Source organism: Myotis myotis, unplaced genomic scaffold, assembly GCF_014108235.1.
Source record: "Myotis myotis isolate mMyoMyo1 unplaced genomic scaffold, mMyoMyo1.p scaffold_m19_p_1, whole genome shotgun sequence".
Taxonomy (NCBI): domain Eukaryota; kingdom Metazoa; phylum Chordata; class Mammalia; order Chiroptera; family Vespertilionidae; genus Myotis; species Myotis myotis.
The window spans coordinates 51,626,671-51,642,351 of record NW_023416313.1 but is presented as its reverse complement, the minus strand read 5'-3'; the positions used below and the strand labels follow the sequence as shown (position 1 = coordinate 51,642,351).

The following is a 15,681-nucleotide window of genomic DNA, read 5'->3' as shown; positions in this document are numbered from 1 at the left end:
GAAATTATAATAGTTTTAAAACCAATATAGAAAGTTATTAGGTAACTCAGATCCAAGTTTTCAACATTAAAATAATCTGTATTCTATTTTTACACATGTTCCTTTTAGTAAAACAGAAAAATTTGAACTGTTATTACTAAACATGGTATCCATTTCTTGTGAATAAAATTTATATTGGTCATCATTTTAAAAGCATACACAAATTTATAATTTGAAGTTTTGAACAACAGAATAGTTTTATCAGTTTACCTATGGCAGCTTCATAATGAACATTAGCTCTCTTGCTGTGGAAGACATTAATCCCAGGTATACCACATGTGAAACACAGCCATATACTTTCAACTACCATCTTTATCATCATACCAAGTAGTATTTTTGTATGGTTTTCAAAATATTTTCACTTATATTCTTTTATTCAACCCTTTCAACAGCACCATAAGTTGGGTAGGACAAATAAGTTTCATCTATATTTTACAATGAAAAAAATTCACAAAGAGATTATGTGACTTGTTCAAGTAACTCAACCATTAGTATATAAAAAAAGTTGATACTAATAACCAAGTGTCCTGCCTCCTATTTATACATATTTTATATACTTATTATATTGTCATTATATTAGATACTTATACGAGAAGCATTAATTTTAGGTGACTAGAACGGTATGATTTATTTTTGTTTGGCTTCCAAGAGTATATTAATTCAATGAAATTAAAAATATTTATTGAATATGTAGCACATTGTTTAGCAAAGAACAACAACAATAATAATAAAGGCTCTACATGTGTTAAGTAGACAGACTGATGAATGAATGGATGGATGGGTGGAAGGATGGATGGATAAATGTGAAACAGGGCTAAAGACAGAGGAATAAAATGTGACTCTTAAGGAGGACAAAAGTAGTGACACAAAAATAGCTAGAATACACGTTGCTATGTGCTGTAATAGAGACAGGCCCATTGTGCTAGGGGAACAGATGACAGAACAATTCATGATACCGCATTTTGAGATTATTGTACAAATGTTGTACCATTGAACCATTGAAATGCTCTTTATGCTGTAAAGAAAGGAACTGGAAGTGATGAAGCGTGAAAGGCCCATTGTCAGAATTTTTCAAAGATACCTTAGAATCCATGAAAACCGACAAAGAATCTAGGAATTTCAAAACCCAAAGAACTTAAATGAAAAGCCCAGCCCTACATGTTTTTTATTAGAGCAGTGACACCCAGATGGGGTGGAGGGCAGAGGGGAGATGCATAATGTCATGTACATGTGTATTTAGTAGTAAAAGAAAGCATTGAACCAAGGCATTAACCAGACACATTTCTAACCTTGACACGAGTTGCTGATGAAATGGCCCTAAGAATATACACCACAATTGGCCTTATTTTGACCTGAGTTAGCAAGAGCTTTTAGCAGGAGTTTTGTCATGTAAATACCCTCTTAAACAAGAACAGAACACACTGTTCAAGTGGCTCAGACAGAGCTGGCGGTCAGTAACTGATACAAGAGAACTTGGGTAGAAGCACAAGGAGAGGATCTCTTTCAGGAGGAGTGGTGAGTGTTAATGGGATTTAACAAAGTGAAAGGAAACTATTCTAGGAAAGATAATAGATGAATCCAAAATACTTTGGCATTTTAATCGAATATGCTGTTTAGGAAAAAAGCACAGTCTGCACCCCAACACCTGCTGGACCTAATGGACTCTGAAATGTTGTTTCAGAATTAATCAAGTCATTTAAAATCATAGCTGCAGTCTCCATTCACTACTCCTGTGCATAAATGTGCTGATCCCGATACTAATCCATGTCGGGTGACTTCTGCAATACATCACCATAATTGCCATTTTAGGGCTGCAAATTGGAGCTAAAATAACCAGATGCAAAAGAGATGGCCATATCATACTCTCAAGATGGATCTTCAAAGTTCAAGGAGAGTTCAAGCATGGAAGAGGCAATAGAAAGGGGTCAAGTGTAAGGGGATTGTTCATGTTCAAGAAGAATTAACTTTACAAATATATTGTTTCTGAGGTGGTAATTGTCCCATCTTACAGTTATTCATACCTCATTTACTCGTTGCATTCTTCTCAAGCATTTAATGAAATGAATTTGATTTTGACAAAATATTCTATTTCAAAATTGCCATTAATTTTCAAGATATTTTATTCTCCTCTAAATTATCTGTTTTAAAGTGATAGAGACTGGATTTGGAAAATCTAATATTTCCCTAGCTAATCTTCTGGCAAGAGTCCATGTCGGTTTCAGATAGTTCCTTCCTAGCTCAGTCAACTAAGTCACTGAACTAAAAAATAGTCACCAACATCCCAAACACCCCAAACTCAAAATACAAGGTCAGAGTTCTGTCTCATGGGAGAAAAACCAAGGCAGTTCTCTAGCTTATCTGTCACATTTCCTCATTCAGGGGACTGTAATATGCCAATAAAAGTCTACCCCACAGTTATTAGTTTATATGAAATTGGGACAGATTTGGAAAATCAGGAGGCAAAAGAGAACCCCTGTGGCTAGTTCTGTATCAAAGTTGCTTAAAAATGCCACTGTTACTTGCTGATTTCATTGAATCACCCTTTCCTTGATATCTTATAAAATAAATGACCATAAAAAGAATACAATACCTCTATTTCAAAATCCAAATTTGTAAACATAGCACTCAAGTACCTTCACAATCTGGAGCCAGCCTACCTGTTTAATACTTCTATCTTCACAACTCTAGCACTCCAGCTTCTGCCACAACAAAGAATTCTGCCATTCCCCAAAGAGTAAGTCCCATGTCAACCTTGAAGCCTTTTCAAATGTTCTTCTCTGTATATGACATATCTCTCTTCTCTTTTTCCCTAGCTAGTACACTATATTCATTCTTTAATACCTAGGTGAAATGTGGCCATGCTTGTCCGATCAGCCATCCCACAGCAGAGCAGTTAGTTCTTTATGTTTTGCTTTCCCACAGTGCAGGATGCAAGCCATCATTGCAAGGACTTGTCACAACATATTATAGAAATTTTCTGTGTTTATCACCCTCATTTATATTATGAGGTAATTGAGTATATGAACTAGTCTTCAAAACTGTTTGAATAATATATTAAATGTAAGTAATAATTTTCAAAATTATAAAGCAATATTAAAATTGCAGTTGTTTTGCTGTTATTTCCCACAGGCATTCTTTCACAGCATATCACAGATATTTCTTTGTGTCTAACCCAGTAACCATCAGAACAGGGGGGAGAAAATATTTGAAAAAATAATAGTCATCATTTTTCAAAAATTGATGAATATTATAATTAAACACAAGCAGAATAAACACAAAAATCACATCAAGACATCACAATTAAATTGCTGAAAACTAATAATAGAGAATTGTAAATGCAGACAGTGAAAAAGTCCATAGTAAATAAAACAGGGAACAAAGATAAAAATAATTTCAGATGTCAAAAGCAATGTAATGCAAAAGGCAATGCAATGACATTGTTAAAGTGCTGAAATAGGATGGTGGGCACACAATGCAATATACAGATCATATATCATAGAAACATATACTTGAAATCTATATGATCTTATTAACCAATGCTACCCCAATAAATTTAATAAAAATATAAACAAATACAATGCTAAAGTAAAAAAATAGTAAAACTAGAATTGTATACTTAAAAAAATATCTTTAGAAATGAATGCAAAAGAAGTATACTTTAGAAAAAACAAACCTCAAAGAATTTTTTGCCTCAAACTTCCTTTTAAAAATATTAAAAGTTATTCTTCAGGCTAAAGAAAATAAAACCATATAGAAAGGTAAAGATACAAAGAAATCTAAGAATTCCAATGTTGTAGATATGTGGTAAATATAATAGATATTTTAGTCATTTTAAAGTTTCTTTAAGAAACAAGTGTATGTTTTAAAAAATAGTAATAGCATTTTGAGATTTGTAACATGGGAAGAAAAGTATGACAAAAATAGAGCAAAAATTGGAGAAGAAAATGGAAGCAGCTCTAAGATTATTATGATATGCATACTGGTCTAATACTATTTGAAAGAACATTCTGAGGGGAATAATGCACAAACTACATGAAATAAAGCATATAATAATACAAAATATAGATACAAAATTTCAACTAAACTAATTCAAGTGGAAATAGAAAAGAGGAAAGAAGAGAATATATATCAAATAAAAAGGAAATAAATAGGATGATATTAAAACTAACTTGAACCATATTAATAATTATATTAAATATAAATTATCTAAAGTTTATAGTAAAAAAGCAAAGATTTTCAAAATGAATAAAAGAGCACACCAAAACCATATACTGTACACAAGAAATGAATTTAAAATATAAAGACACAATAAGCAAAATTGAGAAAGACAAATATCAATGATCTCTCTTAATTGTGGAATCTAATAAACAAAATGAATTGACCATGCAATTTAGACCTGAAGCATGAAGGTATGGAATAGACTGATATACCTTGATGTGGGGTTGGGGGTATGAGAAGAGATAAACCAAAGAACTTATATAGTTATATTTATAGCCCGTGGACTCAGGCAATAGGGTACTAAAAACCTGGAGGGGTAGGTTAGGGCTGGGAGGGGAATGGGAGATATCTGTAATACTACCAATAATAAAAAAAATATATAATATGCTAAGTATCTGGTCATCCAGTCGTCCGTTCAACCAATTAAAGCATAATATGCTAATTATATGCTAAGGCCACTCAACCACTCGCTATGATGTGCACTGACCACCAGGGGGAAGACGCTCTAATTTGTAGGTTAGCTTGCTGCTGGGGTCTGGCAGATTGGGACTGAGCGAGACAGGCCAAACATGCCCTGGAGCCCTCCCACAGTCCCTCCCCGGCTGGCCAACCTCCCGCATCCCTCCCCAGCCCCGATTGTGCACCGGCGGGGTCCCTCAGCCTGGCTTGCACCCTCTCACAATCCAGGACCCCTCAGCGGGTGTCAGAGAGCCGGTTTTGGCCTGGTCCCACAGGCCAGGCTGAGGGACCCCACTGGTGCCCCCACACACACACATACACAAAATAAACCAGTTGGACTACATCAAATTAAAAAGTTTCTGCACAGCAAAGGAAACCATCAACAAAATGAAGAGTCAATCTACAGAATGGTAGAAAATATTTCAAAATCATGTCTGATACAGGATTAATATATAAAACTAGAGGCCCGTTGCATGAAGATTCGTGCAATAGGCCTTCCTTCCCCTGGCTGCCGGTTCTGGTTTTCCTCTGGCACCCAGGATCCAGGCCTTTGGTCCGGCCACAGCAGCGAGGCTTGGTTTCTCCACTGTGGCCACAGCAGCGAGGCGTGGCTTATCTGCTCGGGTCGCAGCAGCGAGGCTTGGCTTCTCCCCTTGGGTCGCAGCAGCAAGGCCTGGCTTCTCCGCTCGGGCCATAGCAGCAAGGCTTGACTTCTCCGCTCCGGCTGCAGAGGAGAAGCCAAGCCTCTTCAGTCTTCAGTCGTCTTCAGTCTTCAATCGTATTCAGTCTTTGCTTCGCACCTGCATATGCAAAATAACTGCTATCTTTGTTGGGTTAATTTACATGCTCATCCTGGTTGGCTGGTGGGCATAGTGGAGTGACACAAATTTGCATGCTTCTTTTTTATTAGTGTAGATATATAAAGAACTCATTCAACTCAATAGCAAAAAAACCCACAAATAATCTGATTTTTTAAATGGGGAGATCTTAATAGACATTTTTCCAAAGAAGACATACAAATGGCCAACAGGCACATGAAAAGATACTTAAACTCACTAATCATAAGGGAAATGCACATCAAAACCACAATGAGACATTCCCTCACTGCTGTTAGAATGACTATTATCAAAAAGATAAGAAATAACAGCGTTAGTGAGGAAGTGAAAAAGGAGCCCTGTGTACTGTTGATAGGAATGTAAATTGGTACAGCCAATATGGCAAACAGTATAGAAGTTCCTCAAAAAATGATAAATAAACTTACCACATGATCAAGGATTCCACCTGTGGGTATTTATCCAAAGAAAATAAAAGCACTAATTCAAAAAGATACATGTACCCCCATCTTTACTGCAGTATTATTTATACTAGCCAAGATATGGAAACAACCTAAGTGTCCATCAATAGATGAATAAAGAAAATGTGTATATATACAATGAAATATTATTCATCCATAAAAAAGAATGAAATCTTGCCCTTCATGACAACATGGATGCACCTTGATAGCATTATGTAAGCATTATGTGAAGTGAAATAAGTCGTAGAAAGAAAAATAATGTGTGATCTCAGTTATAAATGGAATCTAAATCGATGCTCATAGACACAGAGAACAGACTGGTAGTTATTGGAGGTGAAGAGTAGGTAGTAAGTTAAATGGATGAGGGTTATTAAAAGGTATATACTGCCTGGCCAGTATGGCTCAGTGGTTGAGCGTCAATCTATGAACTGGGAGGTCACAGTTCGATTCCCAGTCAGGGTACATGCCAGGGTTTCAGGCTTGAGACAGCCAATCAATAATTCTCTCTCATCACTAATGTTTCTATCTCTCTCTCCCTTCCTCTCTGAAATCAATAAAAATATATTTGAGCCCTAACCAGTTTCGCTCAGTGGATAGAGCGTCAGCCTGTGGACTGACAGATCCCAGGTTCGATTCTGGCCAAGGGCATGTACCTTGGTTGTGGGTACATCCCCAGTAGGAGGTGTGCAAGAGGCAGCTGACCGATGTTTCTCTCTCATCGATGTTTCTAACTCTCTATCCCTCTCCCTTCCTCTCTGTAAAAAATCAAGAGTCTAGAAACAGATGCAAATACATAAGTAATTAATAAATTAAAAAGGCAGAAATTTAAGATGTTGGGAGGTAAGGGTGAGTACCACACAGGTAAGTCAAGAAATATTTCTGGTCTATTTGATATTTTGATAAAATAAAATTAGAGCAGTTGATTTTAGATGCACTGAAGAAGTATAAATATAACTAGAAAAATATATAGGTATTTAGAAATATATAGGTACATAAAAATATATAGTATCTCGATTGGGGAAATAGATAGGTCTGACCAAGTAAAAATTTGAAACTTCTACATGCCTAAGTTATGTAAACAGAATTTAAAGTAAAGTAACAAGTTAATTTAAGAAATATTATAGCACATATAATAAATATAGGGTTAATACATTATTTAGCTCTTATAAATTAATAAAAACATTCACAGAGTGGATGAAAGAAAATATTCTATTAATACAAAAAGAAATCCCAGTAATCAAAAATATAAAAATGTTCAAAGTTATTACTAGTAATGAATATAATAAATGAAACATCAAATTGACAATATATGTCTCCCAATCTATCTATACAATAAAAGGTTAATATGCAAATTGACCCTAACGGCAGAATGACCAGGAACGACTGGTCACTATGATGCGCAATGACCACCAAGGGGCAGACGCTCAACACAGGAGCTGCTCCCTGGTGGTCAGTGCACTCCCACAGGGGGAGTTCTGCTCAGTCACAAGCCGGGCTGATGTCTGCGAGCACAGTGGTGGTGGCAGGATCCTCTCCCGCCTCTGTGACAGCACTAAGGATGTCCGACTGCGGATTAGGCCTGCTCCCCATCAGACATCCCCCAAGGGCTCCCAGGCTGCCAGAGGGATGTCTGACTGCCAGCTTAGGCCTGATCCTCCAGGGAGAGGGCCTAAGCCGGCAGGTGGACATCCCCTGAGGGGTCCTGGACTGTGAGAGGGCACAGGCCGGGCTAAGGGACCCCCCAGAGTGCACTAATTTTCATGCACCAGGCCTCTAGTTGGATAATATTTGTGTCCAATCACAATGGCAAAAAAAAAAAAAATTATATAACACCAATATCGATAAGAGTGTACTGAAATTCATATGTTCATACTCTGCTGGAGGGAAGACATATTGGCAAATTCTTTCATGATGGCAGTTTTGTAATATGACCTAAAAATATAAACAATTTCATATTTTTCTAGCTCATTTAGACTTGCATGTTTTATTAAAGATGTGAATTATTACTGTATTTAATAGTAGTGAGTAAATGGAAACAACCTAGATAGCCAACAAAAAATTATAGAACAATAGAATAATAAAAACTTGCAGACAAAAAGAAGTCATGTGTAGAAGAATGGTATATGTTTATGAAAATATTCAAATATATATTTGGTATTATTCCAAATTTATAAAGATATATACCTGGGGGCAGAAAATAAAATAAAGCCTTGACATACACCAAGATTTTATATATTTCTTTCTGTATGCAAAGCTTAAAGGGAATAGCTCTTTTCTTAACATTTTTCTAACGCGTCTTACATTTTCTATACTAAAGAATTACTTTTATAAACAGCAATTACTTTTCATGGTTTGAAATGTAATTCTCCTTTCAGTCAAAAGATTTCACCAAGCATAATCCCTGGCCCCACCTCTGCTTCCCCAGCACCCTGGGCAGGACGTAGAGCTGTCTCCCCATCCAGGCTGCCAACACCGCGAGGGAGAAGACTGTGCCCTGTGCACCGAGGCACCCCAGGAATGCTGAGAGGGAGACACAGACTGGCAGAAAAGACAAATCAAAGTCAATCCGGAAACATAAAGTGGTTCTGGAAGAGAGATGGGATAAGAGGGGCACATTTTTTATCCCACCTGAACCCTCCAAGCACAGGTAAATACAAACATATATTATTTAGGTTTGCGTTCTTTTTCTTCCTCAAGCTTTATGAGAATAAAAGCCAGTAAATGTCTTCCAATCGCTTAGTACAACTAGTTACAAGCAATTGGTACTCAGACCACACCTCTGAAAGCCACATGGACTCTATTATATAACTTCCCAAATTCCAGTCCCTTAGTACCTGAGAGGCAGCAAAATACAATGATAAAGAAGCTCTCTGAGGCCAGGTTCCCTGGGTAAAACCCTGCTTCCACCACGTATTAGCTGTATAACCTTGAACGAATTACCTGAGTCTGTGCCTCACTTCCCTCATGTTTAAAATAAGAACAGTAGTAGGATTAAATGAGTTACTATATGTAGCTTAAATCAGTCTATAAGGGCCACATACCAGTAGGTGCTGGTAAAGTAAAAACATAAAGAGTGTATTACCCAGGACATGCAGCAAACATACTTTTTGATTAATATTTATCACAAACATGGCACCAGAATCTGAGTCACCTTAGCCGTTATCAGACGTATGGACTGATTGACAAACCTGTCCTGCAAAGTACTCATAACCATTCATTGGGGGTCGGGATGGTGGGGGGAAATCTTTTAAAGATTAACTAATCCAAATTTCCAAGGCTTTCAGTTTTTACATAAGCACCAAAAATACTCAACCTCATTCCTGTTATAACTTGCTTTAGACACTAAATCCAAGCACCAAAGAAAACTATGAATCTAAAAGAGATGTTATTCTAGTAAGAAACATTTACAGCCCAGCTGGTGTGGCTCAGTGGTTGAGCGTATTCCTGTGAACCAGGAGGTCATGGTTTGATTCCCGGTCAGGGCACACGCCTGGGTTATGGGCTTGATCCCCAGTAGGGGGCATGCAGGAGGCAGCTAATCAATGATTCTCTCTCATCATTGATGTTTCTCTCTCTCCCTTCTTCTCTGAATTCAATAAAAATATATAAAAAAGAAACATTTACAGTAATATAATTATTCTTCAGCAAGGTATAACTCCATCAAATTGTAGCATTATCTTTGTTGTTCTCTATAGTTCCAACAAATGGTAGTTTAAGATTGTAGACAAAAGTAGTTAAAAGATCTTGCTAGTTCCTTTCTTATATCAGGTATTTTCAAATTTCTAATTTCTAAATGAATTCAGCGATTGAGATCAAAGCAAGGCGACAGATTTCCTTGTCTGATTCTTGGACTCGCTCTCCCTCTTCCTCTGTGTATTTGTGTTTGCGTCCTTGTTCGTGTGTGTGTGTGTGTGTGTGTGTGTGTGTGTGTGTCCAACAGTTCCCCTATGTCAAGAGAGAAATAATGCTTAGCGGAAAACCTGTTGTGGGGACTGGCTCAGAGGCACAAAATGACATATTTATGACAAGGCACAAACTGTTGTTTTACCTCATGTGGAAGATTTTGTTTGTTTTGTCTTTTTTAGCCTCCATGGACTCTATGTTCATTGTTAAAAGCCAAACAAGCCCCCTATGACATTCTGAAAACTCATCCCTGTCTTAATAGTGGCAGAGGCAGTGGCTCAGAGCAGCTCAAATGGGCCAAGGGAACACATGACAGCTGCAGCTATGAAATAGAGGGAAACACACCCACACAAGGAGGGGGCAGGAGGGAGGGGGGAGAGGGAGAGGGAGAGGGAGAGAGAGAGAGAGGAGAGGCACTTCCTTTTTAAGCACAAGTGCTAATGATGGCTCCTAAATACCACCAACCCTTTGGGCAGAGCTTGTGCATACTAGGTGTGCAAAATAGTTGCCTATAGTTTTGTTTAAAAACCAATAGAAAGACGACATAAGTGAGCCCCTGGAGAGAAGGAAAGAAACAACACTTAATTTAGATGTAAAGCTAAGGGGTAAGAGGTTTCCAGTGCCATCCCTATGACTATATCAAATGTAATTTAAAAACAGGGATTGTTCATTTCAATGTCAAATGAGCTCCATTCACTACATGTCAGTTCTTCCCACGTCTAATCTACTGGGTATGTTGGGTTTCATGCCTTCTGGAGAAAAATGTAAGTGTAGAGTGAAACTAGCCCTATATATAAACATATCTCAAAATAAGAACATGTAGGAAAACTTCCAAGTGTCTAAAAAGATGTCCTCTTTGTCATAAATACTGTCATTAATTAAAGTACACTTAGCAGCCACTTCATGTATAGAACTATTCCAGAAACAAAATAATAAGATCTGACAAAAATACTGGTATCAATAAGTCATAGTATTTAAATAGCAATGTCTTTCACCTTGTATGCATATATGCATAACCCATGGACACAGACAGTGAGGTGCTAGGGCCTGGGACAGGGGGTTGGGGTGGGCTAGAGGGGGTTAATGGGGGGGAAAGGGGGTCATATGTAATACTTTCAACAATAAAGGTTGTTTTTTTAAAATAAAATAAGAAAAATAGCAATGTCTTTCAAAGTTCTAAGCATATTATGGATATCAGCTAATTAACTTACCATGGAAGAATGAACATAGATTTGTTATTACTAATTTTTCTAAAACCCCTAGTTACAATTGAGACCATTTTATTAAAAAGATGTCATACAACTGCAACATCTTCGTAATATCTTGGAAGAAATTAAGAGTCAACATTATCTCTGTAGGTATTCTTATCTATGTGCTCTTATTCTTTGCTTTTTAAGTGAGTTTAGGAAGAATTTCCCTTGAATTTACCAACTCCACTCTCAGGCACAACTGGTTCCCTAGAGGGGAATCTGTATATTACCTCCATGAAGTATGTCTGTGAGGGTGGAAGTGAGGGCGAGAGGGCAACCTGAGATAATCATTGCTAAAATGTTTTATTTGCACATGATAATTTCTCTTTTCATAAATATCAGCAAATATGCTTCGCTCCCCTCTCCCTCTCCCTCTCTCTCAGGATATCAGGCAGATAAGAGTTATCAGTAAAGGTCATCCTCAATTTCTATACAGAAATGATCTGTCTCCGGTATGTAATAAACATTTATCCATGCCTTTATTAGCTATATTGAAGCTGACAGTTCTGTTAAACCATTTTCCTTCATTTTGCTAGGTCATGACGGTTAATGCTGCTAAAAAATCTCATCACTGCTTTTGATCACTGTATTGTCTTCGCTGCATTATCAGAATTTTGTGAAGGTAAGCACTGGCTGGAATGACCTATTAAAGTTACAGCCCGTTGAGTCTCTGGGTTTTTTTCCCCCTCTTTTTTCATCACAATAAAAAGGCAAAGGAGTGCAAAGAATAAATTTTCCTTGGAGGGTTATATTTAGTTGGGTACTTGACATGTTCAGTCAACTCTCAATTATCCACAGTAAAAAGGATCCAAAGCATCAAATATAAATGAAAACCACACATAATCCCAAATCTTCATTTGGGCTGAATCTTTTACCAGTGTGTTCTCAGAATTTAAAAAGATAACTTCACATTTTACTCAGAGCCCTTTCTCATCTCCATGGACCAGTTCTCAGGAAATAGACAAATGCAAAAAAAAAAAAAAAAAAGCAAGAACCCACCCACTGACAGAACACCCACAGACAACTGAGATGTGCACCAGAAACCATGACCATTTGCATCGCTGCCTTTCCATCTTTCCTTCATCCAGGCCACTTAACCTCTCCTCTCACTCAAGGCAATTTTAAAGAAACTTTTGCTTCTGATCAATGAAAAACAATGAGATAACCATAAAAACATAATGGATTAAAGAACTTATAAAACTTGTCACAGGTCAGTTGTCAATTTCAAGGAAATACATTTCAGGTAAATGAATAAATTGTCTGAAATTTCAAACATGTTTTCGTTCAGTTAAACAAATATCTATTGAGTTCCTATTACATGCCAGGCACAATGGGATGTCTAGGGAACATAAAACTATGAATGATTCATTTTTGTTCTCAAGCAGCTCCTAAGCAAGAAATCACAAAAATGGATATTTGAAATTCACAGAGTGATATTAAAGCACAGAGAGGAAGCAGCTTCCGCAGCCAGGGAGGTCATGGAGGACTTCTAAGAAAAGATGAGGTCCAAATGGGATCTTGAAGGGCCAGCACAGTTATCCAGGTGAAGAGAAGAAGCAAGAGTGGGGGGAAGGGCATTCCAGGCAGAGGGACTAGCAAAAGCAAAGGCTCAGAGGTATATCACAATTTTATGTATTCATAGACCTCTGGGATCTCCAAGTTGTCAGAGCACAGCAACTATGACATGGGTCTGGTGCAAGAAAGGGAAGGAAAAGACAATTGATGAAACGGAAAACTGGGGCAAGTCCAAATCTTTGAGGACTGCGTAAGGAATCTAAATCAGTCATCCTCCCAACATCATTTACAAGCAATAAAGTAGGAATCAACGTGACATTTTAATTTCATTGTCTGTCTGTTCATTCTTTTAGTTATTCAACATTTTTTTAAGCATTTACTACATGCCAGGCACTGTTCTAGGTGCCAGTGGTACCGTGGTGAACAGAACCAAGACCTGAACTCAAGGTGTGATCATTCTGATGGCGGGGGAACGACAAAAAGCAGATGAAAACAGAATAACAACAAATCATGTCAGATGACAATGACATGACAGAGACTATTTAAGCTGTAGTCTCTAGAAATAAGGCTGAACAAGGCAGAGAGGAATGTGAGGTGAGGGGATGGGGGACGGTGAGCTATTTTAGAGAGTGGTCAGGACAAGGACTCTCTGAGAAGGTGAAATCTGAGCAGAATAAAAAGGAAATATATCTAAGAGATTGCTTTTGAAGCAGAGCTGATCACAGACGCAAATGTCCTGAGAGAGGAGTGTGGTTGGGAAGCTAAAGGGAAAACAAAGGGGAGCGTATGGAGCAGAGCGAGCAAGAGAGAAGGCAGGGAAGTGGATGCCGTGCAGAGATGCAGATTAGTACGTGGCTTTTCAAGCTTTTGGACAGTGATGCAAAATGATACATTTTACATAGTGACAAGTGCATGTGTCTCGGAGATAGATACTGAAATTGAGATATTAAAAACTTTCAGGAAACCATAGTATGTGCAGGGCACTCTGACATTTTCAATTCTAGTTCATTTTTTTTATTATAATCACAATCCATTATATCTTTATTCCAAACTATTAATATGTCACAACCCACAGTATGGGAAACACTGAGACAGGGTCATATAGACTAATTAAAAAAATACACACGTTCTTTTTAAGGTACCCAACACCTAACCCAGTGCAAGAGCACGGGCATCCTAATATTGTTTTTGAATGAAGGGGTGCATTAATATAATGAAAAGTTATTTATAAGGCCCAAAGTCTGAAGACTTCAAATTGGGCATTTCTATGCCAAAACCAACACTAACAACTGCAGTGATCTTCAGCTCACTGCTTGCCACCGGCTGCACCAGTGTGGACTCAGAATTTAACAGAGAAACAATGTCAGTCACTTCCCAAAGTGGACAAACTTTTCTCAGGAAGGCAATTTATTGGAGGTAAAGGGAGAGTGCTGACATTTTAAAAGTATGGGTTTTCTGGAACCCAAATATTTCATTCTGAATAAAAAAAAAATGAGATAAAATAAGTTAGGAGTAGGTCCCCAAAGAGAACCATTGTTATTTTCATGGGAATTAATTTCTCCTACCCTGATGTGGCTTCCAACAACGAATTACAAAACCATTAACTACCAGTGTGGCCACATGCCAGAATTTCTAACTAGTAGGATTTTTTGTTTTGTTCCTTAAAGAACTGCAAGTGAAGCAACCTTCCTCATGAAGTTAGCTGTGCGTGTTTTCTAACAGAACAATTGGAGTTCGGAAAATCTGATCTTTATTCTGTGGAAGAATAAACATTGCTAAAATTTACACAATGCCAGGGCAATTTTCTAAGCACTTCAATATACAATATTAATTCATTAAACCCTAACAGTAACTATATGGGAGGAGTACAATTACTATCTCTAACACAGGAAATGAGGCACACAGAGCTAAAACATTCTATACATATATAAACTTACTTAATCTTCATAACAACTTTATTTTACAAATAAGGAAACTGAGGCACAGGAAGGTATAACTTGCTCTTGGTCATGCAACTGCTAATTGGAGGAGCTGGGACAGAGTCCAGAGCAATCAGCGCCAGAGTCCATGCCGCTCTGCCTCCTTTAGCTGTAATGTCTGTGCCAAGTGAGCCTGTAAAGCTAGATGATGCTTGCCAAGTGAGACTTTAAAAAGAAAAAAGTGAGTTCCTCCTCAGGAGGAACCAGTGGCCCCGCTGTACATAGTCGCATCAGTCATTAGATGACAATTTTACTATGCTTACCACCACGGAGTTAGCATGTGTAACCTGTGGAGATTTTACCTTAAACTTTCCCCAATAAAATTCTCCAATAGAACTTTGAAGTTATCTTGAACCCGAGTTAATGCAATTTGTAATGTCTCTCTGCATATGCTTTTTGTTGTTTTTGTTTTGTTTTTTTGCTTCTCTCTTACCTTCTTTAGACCCAAGTTCGGAACATTGTCCCTTTTAAAATTAACAATGCAAATGTCACACGGAACAGTCTATGTGTCTATTTCACATCTTTCTTAAAATTGATCATTAGATACCAGTGGGTGTTTATAAAGAGATGCACACATCTAGACCCATGTTCATCTCAGCATTTGTGGTTCTTATTGAGGGAGAATTTCCCTCATGCTCACCTCATGCTATTGTTTGCCTCTCCAGCGTTGTATACACACACACATATACACATTCAAAGAAAGAGTAGGGTGTTTAACCTTGATGGTCTGTGCCTTAATCTAAACTACTTTCTTCGTTATCATGATAATGGTCATATTAATGGTTAGGAGCCATTGCCTTTGTCCACGGGGACTAAGCATATGTATACTAATAATAATTCTATTCAAATGCTCTATCACCCCAACTTGAAGATGAAGGTTGGTATTGGTAACTCTTTCACCATCTGAGTATAAATGCAAACAATAGAAGTGCACAGAATACCACCATGCCCTCTGACCTCATGCTTGAGGTCACTGGACTCCAAAACAAGAGACAAGACCACAGTGGTCATAGAAATCTCAGAG

General features: G+C 37.6%; 1 long non-coding RNA gene across 4 annotated transcripts in view; it reads right to left on the bottom strand.

Annotated features, from left to right (window-relative positions):
* LOC118653770 overlaps positions 1-15,681 on the bottom strand; it is a 130,325-nt gene that overhangs the window by 93,779 nt on the left and 20,865 nt on the right. The gene's annotated exons all lie outside the window — the stretch shown is intronic.